This window comes from Bos taurus, chromosome 1 (assembly GCF_002263795.3).
Source record: "Bos taurus isolate L1 Dominette 01449 registration number 42190680 breed Hereford chromosome 1, ARS-UCD2.0, whole genome shotgun sequence".
Classification (NCBI taxonomy): Eukaryota; Metazoa; Chordata; class Mammalia; order Artiodactyla; family Bovidae; genus Bos; species Bos taurus.
In genome coordinates, this window is record NC_037328.1 from 116,807,989 (window position 1) to 116,821,342 (window position 13,354).

General features: G+C 41.8%; 2 protein-coding genes across 14 annotated transcripts in view; one reads left to right on the plus strand and one right to left on the minus strand.

The window, feature by feature from the left end:
* Nucleotides 1–13,354, minus strand: part of MED12L (mediator complex subunit 12L) — a 362,689-nt gene that overhangs the window by 153,122 nt on the left and 196,213 nt on the right. The gene's annotated exons all lie outside the window — the stretch shown is intronic.
* P2RY14 (purinergic receptor P2Y14) overlaps nt 6,898–13,354 on the plus strand; it is a 64,724-nt gene continuing 58,267 nt past the window's right edge. For all 4 annotated transcript variants that reach the window (XM_010801498.4, XM_024992406.2, XM_005201829.5 and 1 more), the window contains exon 1: nt 6,898–6,976. The gene's annotated coding sequence lies outside the window, so the exon portion shown is untranslated. The remainder of the gene's footprint in view (nt 6,977–13,354) is intronic.

Below are 13,354 nucleotides of genomic sequence, written 5' to 3' on the forward strand. Positions count from 1 at the left end.
ATGCACTGACTTTGGCAGGATTTAATGCTTTCACAGAGGAAACACAAAAAGGCATGCCTGCATTCCATGTTTTTCTACCAGATTAGTTTTTAAAGCACATCTTCAATTTCAATTATTTTTACCAAAAAGCTCAAAAATGTCACGGTATCATGAATTATGAACACCTCAGCATGATGATCAAAATGCTCACACTCTATCCCACCCGCCTCTGCTGACTTTCCTTCCCCAGTTGGTGACTTTGGTCATACCATTCTCTTTATCCTGAAGGACTTTCTAGACTGAGTCTAGACATCAAAGAGACATCTAGCAAGAACCACTTGAGATACCACCTTCTTCACAGATCCTTTAAGATGGCAACTTTCAAACTCACTTCCCCTTTTTTGGCCACACCATGAGGCTTGCAGGATCTTAGTTCCCAGACCAGGAATTGAACCTGACCCCAACAATGAAAATCCCAAATCCTAACCACTGGACCGCCAGGGAACTCCTAACTCATTTCCTTTTAATTTCTCTATAGTTTCCTATAGTGTTTCTAAGGGGTCTTGTACTAAAATTCTCTGTATTCTTATCCCAGTGTATTTCTCAATGTCGAGTAGAATCCTGTTGCAACCATGATTCCCCCCAATACAAACACACACAGCATAATACATCACTTGCCGGAAAAGCCTTTTTAACTTTTTAAAAAATGATATAACCCAGTAAATAGCTCCTGCAGTTAAAATAGGTTTATCGAAAATCTTCATATAATGACTACATAAATTATGGGACACTACAAAGTCATAGGGAGAAATAAAAAACTTAATTATACAGGGCTAATGTGAGTAAGTACCAAGACAGTAAGTGAGAAAGAGCAAAATGTTCTGGTGTGGCAAACTGTCCAACAAAGCCAAAGGGGAAAAATGTGGGGATAAGGTCATAACAGTAAAGTTGTTTTTGTACTTACTGCAAAAAACGATTTGGGGGCAAGGAACAAACTAAGACATTTATAGAAATAAGTAAACCAACTTTTATGGCAGTTGTTGACAGGCTGGATGGAAACTGACTGGAAACAATAACAGACACTGGAGGATTCCATGTATTAGACTCACTCTATTGGAAGGACAAATACACAAGGGATGTTTTATATAACCAGTCTTAGTACTGACGAGGCAGAGTCCAACCTGGAAATGATGCTAGGGAAAGCAAATGTGTGAGTGCATGTGAGCATGGGGCGTGGGCTAGGGGTGGCAATCATACTGGGGGTATGTGGAGGGTTTTGAGATTAATGCGGATGAAGTCCCATGGTATTTTAATCTTAAGAGTTCCACAGAGTGAAATGGGAAGAAGTTGAGGGAACATAGAACTACTCAGCATAAAACAAAGCATCAAAAAAAAAAAAAATCAGAGACAAACCAGAACAGAACATCGATTATGTTATCTTTTTATCTTCTTTTTTTGTAGAATCCTGGAAGAAGGAAATATGTCCTCTATCCATTATACTATTACTATTTCCATCATCATTATTTTATTTATTTTATATTGAAACTGGTGTCCAGTGTTGAATAAAGCCAAGTTATTTGTGTTGTTAATCATCATAGCAAAATACTATTTAAATACACAAAATATGATCAATAGTTTGTCAGGATAAAATATTTTTGCAAACAATAATATGATGCATTATTTCCAATTCTAATCGGGAAAAATGTTTACAAGCTAATCATCACATTTAAGCATATCCACAAAATGACCAGCAAAAATCTCAAGGAAATACAAAATGGTAATGCAGGGTGGACTTTACATCCTGCATTGCAATACCTGAGTCACAAATATGACCAGGTTTCCACAAGCTCGACACTCTGGGACACCTGAGGCCAGCTTTCAAAATCTGACTGACACACAACGTGAGGTGCATAAATAAAGGAAGAGTCCACTCCTAAAACTTTTCTGCTACAAAGGAGTAACGACAGACAGCGTAAGAATAGATTTATGTCATTCACTGACACCCAATGCAGGAAAGGAGTAATAAGAGAAGACAGGCTGAAATAGAAACTTAAGGGCCCAGAAGTCAGACATCACTGGTTTTGCTACATGAGCCCCTGATGATATTCTGGCTTTTCCTCTTTGGGTTTTACCTGATCTCTGTATGCTGTAGCTCTATTCTCTCTCTCTAGGTCTCTCTACGATTCTCTCCTCTCACTAATACCACCCTCCTAGTCCTCCGATCATCACAATTGCTGCTCTCAGGGCACAAGTCTACATGGTGTCCAAACCTACAACAGTAACTGATAAGGACCAGGTGCCTGGAGGCAGCTAAACAAAGCAGGAAGCAAAACATCTGGCCGGAGGATAAAAGTTTCTCCAAATGTTGTGAGATCAGAGGCTCCAAAACAGCAAGGCCAGGATGCTCACCCCCAGGCCATATTTCTGACTTACCCAGAAGTTTTTGAAAGTAACAGTCCTGAGCCAAAAACATGGATTGTGACTGGTTTACTGAAGTAGGGTCTTAGAATCCACATATAAAGCTCCCCGGGTGGTACAGATGGCTAGTCAAGTATACGAACAATGACCTAACAGAGTCAGAACTGCTTCAGAGTTCCCAAGTGAGTGGAGGCCAAGAAGGGCAACCCAGAAACACAGGGAAAAACAGGTGGCAGCTTCAGGTTTTTCTTAAAAGTTTCTCAAACATTTACTGAGAAACCACAAGGGACTTCCCTGGTGATCCAGTGGCTAAGACTCTGAGTTCTCAATGCAGGAGGCCCCGAGTTCAATCCCTGGTCAGGGAACTAGATCCCACATGCTGTAAATAAGAGTTCATATGCTGCAACTAAGACCCAGTACAGGCAAGCAAATAAGTATTTTAAAATAAATAAATAAAAATAAAAAAACATAAGAAGAGACCTTGCCCCACTGGCAATAAGCCCCTACAGCCAAAAGTTCTACTAGCACAGATACTCTGTCTTGAGATATGCAATCTTGAGAAGATAAGATAACCAGATAACTCACCAAGTTTTTCCTGGATACTTAAGTTTTCATCTTCCCTAATTCCAAGGCAAGTACAGCCTTTAACCACTAACTTGACCATTCATCATCACCTGCACCACTTAAATGCCTGCCATCTCTCTCTGTGAAAGTGTTAGTTGTTCAATCATGTCCAATTCTTTGTAACCCCATGGACTGTAGCCTGCCAGGCTCCTCTGTCCATGGGATTCTCCAAGCAAGAATACTGGAGTGGGTACACTTCTCCAGGATACCTTTCCAACCTAGGGATAGAACCCAGCTCCTGCATTGCAAGCAGATTCTTTACCATCTGAGCCATCTCTACCTTGGAATAAAATGTTACACGGGCATACAACCAGATTTCGTGATAAGAAAATACACTCTTCCTGTGTGCCCAACAAGGACTGTCTGATGCTTGATGAATTAATGAATCAGTGTTCACTGTTCATGTGGATGTAGAAAACAGCTGTTGAGCTGGAGAAGGATCCTAAACTCTTGAGTTTAAACTTTGGCTGCAAAGTCCTGTCCAGCTACCTCCTCACTTGAACAACTTGGTTAAATCCTCCCAAGCTCTCTTCTCTCGTCTGTAAAAAGAGAAATAGCTGGCCCTCAACTGGCTCCCATGTAAACTGGGCGCAAAAGCTTCTGATACAAAGAGAGCCCTCCTCCGTCAAATGTCTGGGATGTCGTGTACCTGCGCTTTGATCCAGTCCTTGCTGGTGAGCACTGTTCTGAATCCCCTGGTTTCCTGCCTGGACAACTCACTACACAGCAGAGGTCACAAACCAGCCTTCCACAAGCCAGGCACAGTCAGGGTCTGTTTCAGCCCACAAGACATCAGGCCTACAGAAGCATCTGACTTAGATGACAACATGTAGACATAATAGTGCAGTTAAGAGGAGCACCGGCTCCAGGAGAGGCTCTGTGGAATCTCTGTGCCTTGGTTTTGCGTCTAAGAAAGAGGTGGAACCAACCCAGCTCATAGAGCTGTTGTGAGAGCTCCTTGAGTTAAAACACATAAACACAACAGGTGTTTAAAATGACACATACAATCACCATTCGAGGCTCTGACAACACTGACCTATCCACAGAGGAGGCAATGAGGGATGCTGACAAGGTCTAGTTGAGAAGCAGCTGCCCACTTGGGTGGGCCATGATCGCTACACTTCACAATTGCTGGATCCCCAAGGGTCTCACACTTGTCTGGACTACCTGCTATCAGGGGACCACCCATAGGGCTATCCCTTTGGCCTTGGGCTTTGCAACTCCTGGTATTAAGAAGAAAATGGGCAGATCAAGTAAATTTTAATGTAATGATCATTTCCATCATAGTCATGCTCCATACAAATGTGGAGCGCCCCGTGGACAAGGCAAGAAGCATAAGAGCACAAGGGGACAATTAGTGGGTGTTTCTGAGGTTGTCAGAACAAACAGAACCTCGTGCAATAAACCAAGGAAGCCTTGAGAGCCACAGTTAAGAGACTGTTAATGCCTAATCGTCCATTTAATCAGCAGAATGTTTACATCTGAAGGACTCTGCCATAGCCCTGGTAATCATCCTTATATCCATTTGTACTTCCTTGTATTTGCCTACCAGATCTGCCTACAGCTGAAGCCAGCAAGCCTCTGCAGGCACACGGGTGCTCTTAGCCCCAGTCAAAGCAGCAGTGAGGACTCTATATAGGCCCTGGGGAAGGACGGGGAATGGGTGCCCCCAAGCACAGTCAAGTGAGAAGCTTTCCTAAACCAGCTCTGGGTCCCTCGGGGCCTCTGCGGAGATTATTAAGATTCAATAGTGACTACTGCCGCCTGCAGCACAAGAGACCCAGGCTCGATTCCTGGGTCAGGAAGATCCCATTGAGAAGGGAATGGCTACCCACTCCAGTATTGCCTGGAGAATCCCCATGGACAGAGGAGCCTGGCAGGCTACAGTCCATGGGGTTGCAAAGAGCTGGACAGAACTGAGCGACTAAGCACACCATAGTTAATACTGAGTCTGTATATAAGACTCAAAATAAGTAATGCCCTTCATGAGGAAAGGGACTTGGGTCTGATTTAGTCACTATGTCATCCCCAGGGCGTGGAATACTGCCTACTACATAGTAAGTACATATAAAGTATCTAAAGCAGCATGGGGCATATCATAAGCTTATAAATAAGTACTACTGACTACTATAACTGCAAACGCTTCTTACGTTTTTAGGTCCAACTGAATTTGACACATTAAACTATGAGTCCACAGTCTGGGCACCTGAGTGAACACACCTGCAATGCAGCAGCCTAATAAACAGTCTTCCATCTGCTCAATATTCTGTAATAACCTCAATGGGAAAAGCATTTGAAAAAGAACAGATACATGGATAGGTATAAGTGAATCACTTTGCTGTACACTTGAAACTAACACAGCATTAATTAACTACACTCCAACATAAAATAAAAATTAAAAAGAGCCTTCCAGGGCAGAGTTTCTTTCTTATCTGTTTCCGAGTCACACACTTTGATGAGGGATTTACAGCCAAGTTCGGAGTACTTCTACCTGTTAACTGCACACTGTTTTTCAGTGGGAAGGACACTGGAGCCCTCCTTGGGACATTACAAGTGATGTTATAAGGCCTGAAAGGAACCAAAAATACAAAGAGGGCCCTGCCTCTCGCTTTCAAAACAGTAATATTAGCATCACACTTTGAGCAAAAGATTAACACATGATGAGATTACTGAAGTCCTACGTGTGATCTATTTGTCAGTAATGCTCAAATGTGGAAAAATTAACGTGGGGAAAACACAACTGACAATAGCAGCACCTCTTATCTAACAGATGGGTTCATGGATGCCAAAATGCTTCTTTACTCAAATGCTAGTTTCACATTTCCGGGGAGCCCCAATCACCACCTGTTTCTGAACAGCTGTTTACACTGTGTGGCTGCTGCTGAAGGAAAGGGGAGCAAAACTTGCCAACCCCAAATGTGTCTCTTTGATCTGTCAATTATTTTGAGCTGAAAATAAGCCAGGCCCCAAAGACTCAGGAACCTCTGACCTTCCCCCAACTGTCTAAAAGAATTTAGATAGAGGATCTCTTCCCTGAAGGGCGCTACCACTACAGATCCGCGTAGCGTAAAAGGAACTAGTTGCGCAGACACAGAGGGACGCAGCGCAATGTTTGTTAAAACGCCTCTCTGTCCCATTGTCTCTGCACAGCAGAGCAAACATTTGTTCAGCAAACACTTGCTCTTTTTCATCTTCCTGTGAATTCCCAAACCACTACCCCTAACATCTTTTGTCTTTAGCTGAAGATGGTATGTGAGGTGGTGACTTCTGCCATTTTGGTGAGTTACTCAGTCTTCCTGGTCTCTCCCACATATACATGTTTTTAAATTTTTGTTTTTCTCCTGTTAATCAATCTCACGTCAGTTTAATTCTTGGACCAGCCAGAGGAGCCCCGAAGGGCAGAGAGAAGTTCTTCCTCTCCCACAAGTTTCCTGTAAGGAGGGTGCGGCAAACAGAGCCTGGTCTCTACCCCAGTGGTCAGCACCACGAGCAGCCCTCCACCTCTTACCACATGTTGAATTTGGCAATAGCAAAGTATAAAAACAGAAAGCACTTAGGTTGTCACCTGGCTATTCATTTGCCAGATGACGTGGCAATGCTGGGGGGCTGGGAAAAAGTAGTAGAAAATTTCAAGAAGGAAAAAAAAAGGCACTATGCCTTTTTTTTGGATCACTGAAAGAAAGGAACTAATGTGGAGGCTGGCCCAACACCACGGAGATCCAAACACCTCTCTCTTCCTCCTGGTCTCCATTTCCCAACCTTGAGTGAGTTCTGACCAACCAGTTCAGCAGAGTGACAGTCAACCTACTATCTCGTGGTTTCTATCAAGTTCCTGGTTTTCATCTGTTCCTGAAGACAAGCAAGAACTCTGTGTCTAACAGTCTCAACTTGGAGCGTCCACTGAGACATTCTGAAATGGTTGTTGCGTGACTCACAGGTGAAAAACTACAAACAGGTAAGGAAACAGCCTTTCCATGAAATAACTTCAGTGTGTGTGAAAGGGGCATGAGAATGGAAAAGGAGATTTCTGGGCTTGGCAGTAATAATGCTGAGTAACACAGACTCTCTCCACCCTCAGTAAGTTACTGTGGGTTTGAGAACTATAACTGGTTGATACAGTAACGTATTTGCTCACACTGGTCTGAGGATCCAAATCTGAAATTTTACCACTGATGATTATTCAGGATTTCTGACTGTGGCTGTCAAATTACATCTGTGATGAGAAGCTATTAGAGAAAATGCTTCAAAGGTATTCACCCAGGACAAACATTTCAAAAGCCTGTAGATATATATCAAATTGCCTCTAAAAACTGCAAACTCAATTATGACAGTAATACTTATAAGTCAGTGTGAATATGTTTTCACTTACAAATTCATATATGCATAGGTATACAGTCAGTATCTATTTGTACATATATTTATATACATAAAAGCGTTTATCTTTGTTATTGGGATAAGTAACCCTATTAATACCCAGTAAGGTATGTATTTACCTTGAAAGTGAATTATAAACATCTAGTCTATGGGGTTGCACAGAGTCGGACACAAGTGAAGCGATGCAGCAGCAGCAGCAGCCTATGCATAGCAAAACTTTAAGTTCATCTGTTACTTATAATGGTCTAGGACTAACCAGCTAAATTATTTTTAAAAACTTTAAACATTATAAATTTAAATTACACACAGGGGAATTATTATATATCCACATTGTCAGCAGAGTCAACCAATCTCATGCCAGAAACGTTTTTTTTTTTTTCAAACAAGAGAAAAATGAGCCAAAGATCACACTGGTAAAACAGAAAGGAAAAAAAATACATATATATAGTTTGTACATTCATCTTAAAATATATAGACTTGAAAACAGCTTTGGCACCAGAAAAATCTAGGTAAGTTAAAAATAAATAAAACAATGTATTCACTCTAAAATATCAAACTAATATTTTATGATTTGTAAACATAAGTAAGTTTCATACTTCAATAAAATCTATAAATATACACTTAGAAGGATGCACACATATACACAATCACACACTGCTAACATGCACATCAACTGCATTGCCATTTTATAACATTCATGCCTGTTACAGCTGAGTAAGAAAGAAAGGAGGGGTCACCAAGATCCTCAGAGCGTGAAGACCCAGGAAGGGAGAGCGGGCAGGGCATGGGGAAAGAACTCCTGTTTGCTGAGATGCAAAAAGTGCCCGTTTCACACTTGAGGAGGCAGGCAGACAGGAGGTAACCACCCAAGAGAGATCACCCAGCTGATCTCGCAGTGAGCCTGAGCCCCTGGGCACAAGGAAGGGACTTGCATTCCATTCAGGGCAGGAGTCTGACCCCTACAGGTTTCCAGTCAGCCCAGCCTTCCACTGAGACACTCCTCCTGGCCCTGCCACCCTGCCCCACCAGTCACAATCCTCGGCATTGAAGCGCGACCTTCAACCTCTTCAACTACTTTCATCCTCAGTCATGCACTTGTAGGATGGCATTTCTAATTCCCCAGAGAGAAGAATGTTCAATTTAATGCTACACACATATACTGGAGAGAAAAATTATTCTAAAGAATAAGTTATAATCATCCCTGACATATTTAAATAGGATACAACAGGGTGAAAGAGAGAGGAGTAGAAAAAGTCTCTTAAAATCGGGAGAACGGGGGGTGACAGGGGGCGGTGAACGTGGAGTGGAGACGCACATTAAACCAGCTAAGGGTACACCAGGCAGCAAAATACTAAGAAATTACCCTCTAAAGGCCAGTCTACCACGCTCCTGAGTCTCACTCCCCTATCTGTACAACAGTGATGGCATTAGCACAGAATTAAAATCAGATATTACTTGTAAAGTCTTCAACATAGTGATGTAGAAAGTGTTCAAAAAATGTTAGTTAACATCATCATTGCTTTCAATATTCTTATAAAGACATTTAATCAAAGCAGATTGTACATGATTATGTATCAGACCATTGGAAAGCATAATTTAGACATTTCAGTACCTTTGTAGACCAAAATAGATAGATATGACATAAAACCATTTACAGAAACTTCCCTGGCAGTCTAGTGGTTAAAACTCCTAGCTTCCACTATAGGGGGCACGGGTTCAATCCCTAGTCAGGGAACTAAGGGCACAGCATCCTCCCCTCCAAAAAATTACTTACAACAGTGCCTGTGAAACACTGTTACACATCAGAATTACCCGGAGGGCTTGTGGAAACACATGTTCCTGGGCCCCACACCCCAAAGTTTCCATTTCAGTAAGTTGAGGGTGGGGTTTAAGAACCTGCATTTTAACAAAGTCCTGGGTGACAGTAACGGTGCTGACCTGGGGTCCACACTCTAAGAACCACTGATCTGCAGTGACTCTCATGTTCACATCTGCCTTACTAATAAACCTACCCACGTTTCTCATTCAATCCAGGTCAGTAAGCAAGAGGGCAAAATGCTGAATCAATGCTTAAAAAGCAAAGTTAAGGTCACTCAGTCATGTCTGACTCTTTGCCACCCCGTGGACTATACAATCCATGGAATTCTCCAGGCCAGAAATATTGGAGTGGGTAGCCTATCCTTTCTCTAGCGGATCTTCCTGACCCAGGAATCAAACCGGGGTCTCCTGCATTACAGGAGGATTCTTTACCAACTGAGCCATCAGGGAAGCCCTATTTAAAAAAAAAAAAAAAAGCACCATATTATCCTCCCATTATTCTTGATTTAAAAAGGAAGAGAAACAAACAGAGTCAAAATATTTCCATTAGATCTAAGATGGTTCTGAAAATCAACTGCTGAATTGAAAAACACTGAGGGTTTTGTGTGTTTTTTTTTTTTTTTTTTTCCTCCAACGTTCAAAGAGCTAGCTTTGTTTCTGCAGTAAGGTAGGAGTCCTGGATGATGCAATTCTAGGAAGTTCACTTTAGTGCAACATGACGAAAGCAATACTTTCGAGTACTGATGGTCAACACTGCTGGCTCATGTTGAAGCTATCTTTCTGGGTCAGACTATGCCACTTTGAGCAGATGCACCAAGAACAGGAACCCTGACTGAGTTTTCTCGGATGGCTCCAGTAGAGCTGCTGTTGCCTCATTCTTGCTTTTATGGATGCAAAAGGAAAGAGTACAGGAATACTGTTGCTCATGAGGATGTTCAATCTATAAAATGTCTCTGGAAGGAATTTAGGTGCTGAGGCTTCCCTAAGCTGAAATCCCTATGGTAAAAAACCAACGTCACATTTATTTCATTTGGTTTCAACATTTCTTTGAGAGTTGGGTTGGTACCAGGAGAGTTGTCTCTGGAAAATCAAGAATAGACCAGTCCACAGAGACACAGGTCAAAGCAAAGCCAACACAAGTTTTTTGGTTTTTTTTTGTTTTTTGTCATCTTCATGGATATCCTCACATGTAGAAGGCTGAGAAGGATTTAACACTAAGGAGAGTATCTTTTAACTAAAAATTACATCATCATCACAACAGTGCCAAGCCTGTCTAGGGAGAACAGTAGTTCTGAAACTGCAGTCCCCAGATGAGCTGCAATACCACCACCAATGAACCTGTCAGACAGGCACAATTTTGAATATAAAACTTTGGGAGTAGAGTCCAGCAATCTGTGTTTTAATAGCCTTCCAGGTGATCTTGTTGTAAGTTCCATTTCTAATTCCACTGGGTAGTGTCACTGAATCCGGGGACAGCCCCAGTTTTCACTTTCTGACATAACTGTAAATAGTGTCCTCTTCCCACCTCAGAAGTGTCCTGGTTTGGACAATAAACTATATGGTCATCCTTGCACTTCAGATTGGATGCCATAAAGGGGTTTCATCGGTTGGACTCTGTTTACCACTAGGGATTTCAAATTTGCTTCACAACTGCTGCTATGTCCTGGTACTAAACCAACAGCCACCCTGAACACTGAAAGATGCTTCATGAAAGTCTAGGGAGTATGGCTATTTCGGAAGAGGTATCCTATCATCACCAAAAAAGCATCCACCAACAAACTATATAAAATCTGGCTTAAATTCCCAGCATGTGGTATCAAGTCTCTTTTATCCAGTCTTCAAAATCCTTTTTACTAAATCTTCTGGTTCTACTATAGGGAGTTTCCTTTTCCCGACTAGTACAGAGAAAAGTGACAAGCTAGTAGATAATCTGCTAGTCTTATTTTTGCGGTAGTAACTTGGCAATATTAATTCACAGAAAAACCAAGTTCACCACAAAGCTTCTCATTCTACCTGTTCGTTTAAAGGCAAAGTGAAATATTGGTCATATGCTTTTGGATCTTATCCATTTTCCATTCCTTTGAAATCTCTGTCTCCACTCAGCCTAAATTAAATTGTTAGCTTTTTATTCTTCACTGAAGTCTTCCATCTGCTGTTTCTTAAAAGCATCAAAGGCCTCCGATACCCTGTCCTGACCCTTTATCTTTCAGATAAAAGTCAGAAAGGGGTCAGTGGCTTCTACTCAGTTATGTAACATCTGCTGTGGAAGCTAAGCTCTCAAAGGAAAACAGGAAGATCAGCTATTTGGCATCTCACACTTGGCCCATAGGAGATTGTACACTTTGGTGTGATCACAAGGAAAAAGAATCTGATTCTCAATCTTCTAGGATCACACACATATTTTTATCACATGACTGACTTACACCAAGCTGGCCTGAAGTGTGTTAATCCTTTTATCAAGGGAGGATCTTCCCAGCTAGTCCAGCCCTAAGGTCAAAGGTTATTAAGTGAGCTCCCAAGAAGCTTCATCTAAGGAATATTTCCATCTGCTACAGAGGATAAATTCCTCTCTCATCCTAGAGCTATTTCTGGAGAAGGCAATGTCACCCCACTCCAGTACTCTTGCCTGGAAAATCCCATGGACAGAGGAGCCTGGTGGGCTGCAGACCATGGGATCGCTAAGAGTCGGACACAACTTGAGCGACTTCACTTTCACTTTTCACTTTCATGCATTGGAGAAGGAAATGGCAACCCACTCCAGTGTTCTTGCCTGGAGAATCCCAGGGATGGGGAAGCCTGGTGGGCTGCCGTCTATGGGGTCGCACAGAGTTGGACACGAATGAAGTGACTTCACAGCAGCAGCAGCAACAGAGCTATTTCAGTCATTATCATTCAACAAATACTGATTCCTTACTGTGTGGCAGCCAAGATTCTATATACTAGAGATACTCTGTTTGTAAGAGGCCTTCACCTCATGGAGCTTATGTTCTAATAGATACAAACACAGACCTTTCCAAGGTCAATCTTTCTCCTTTGGGAAATGATACTTACTCAGTATGACAACAATCTTTGGGCATATTTTAACTTATTAGGTTACATTTTGGAGGGGAAATGGCAATCAACTTCAGTATTCTTGCCTGAAAAACCCCATGGACAGAGGAGCCTGGCAGGCCACAGTCCAAAGGGTCACAAAGAGTCTGACACAACTGAGCAACTAACTAATAAGCACAAAAGCAGGTTACATTTTTATTTTCTTAGTAGAGATTTGGAGGGGACCCTAATCTCTTCAGAAGCCAATCAGTATTGACTGACTTGATTCACATCCTACACCTAACTCTAGTAGGAGCTGACTGATAGCCTTGCATGCACTATGACAAAATGGAATACTGAGAACAATACTAAATATTTTTAACTATCCTAGAAGCTGCCCTGTATTGTTTCATATTCTCTCTTTCCTGGCCCCTGAACCTGCCAGTTACGTTTCTGCACAAAGGATCTCACTACTTCTTTCCCTACTATAAATATCTCCACAAATCTTTATAGAAGTGAAAAAAGGAAGGGAAAGGATATGTTCTAAGAGGAAAAGAAAACCTAAAATGTAAGATTTGCTGCCTCTGTTATCACACCAAGTCTTATAAAGAGTTTGAACACAAGCAGTCCTTGTCGCCAGGGTCCCTGAAGCAGGTGGCTGGTTAACCAGAAAACTAGACGAAGTAGGAGGTCATGTTTGTTGTTGCTGTTTAGTCGCTGAGTCATGTCTGCTTTTTGTGACCTTGTGGACTGTAGCCCACAGAGCTCTATCCACGGGATTTCCCATGGAGAATGTCGGACTGGGTTGCCATTCCCTTCTCCAGGGGATATTCCCAATCCAGAGATCAAATCCCTGACTTCTGCTTGGCAGGAGTATTCTTTACTACTAGGCCACTTGGAAAACCTCCTAATTACTTTTAGAAAAGGATAAATATTTCCTTTAAATACATTATTTTAACTTAAAATACATAATATATCTTTATTGCCCTTTTTTTTAGTGTTGTAGCAAGATTTTTTTCTTGAATATGCTTCTGTTGATGAGAGTTCTGTAATTAATTTTCCTTCATAAATAACTGTAGCGTATTGCCAGTTATGACCAGTTTCTTAGTTT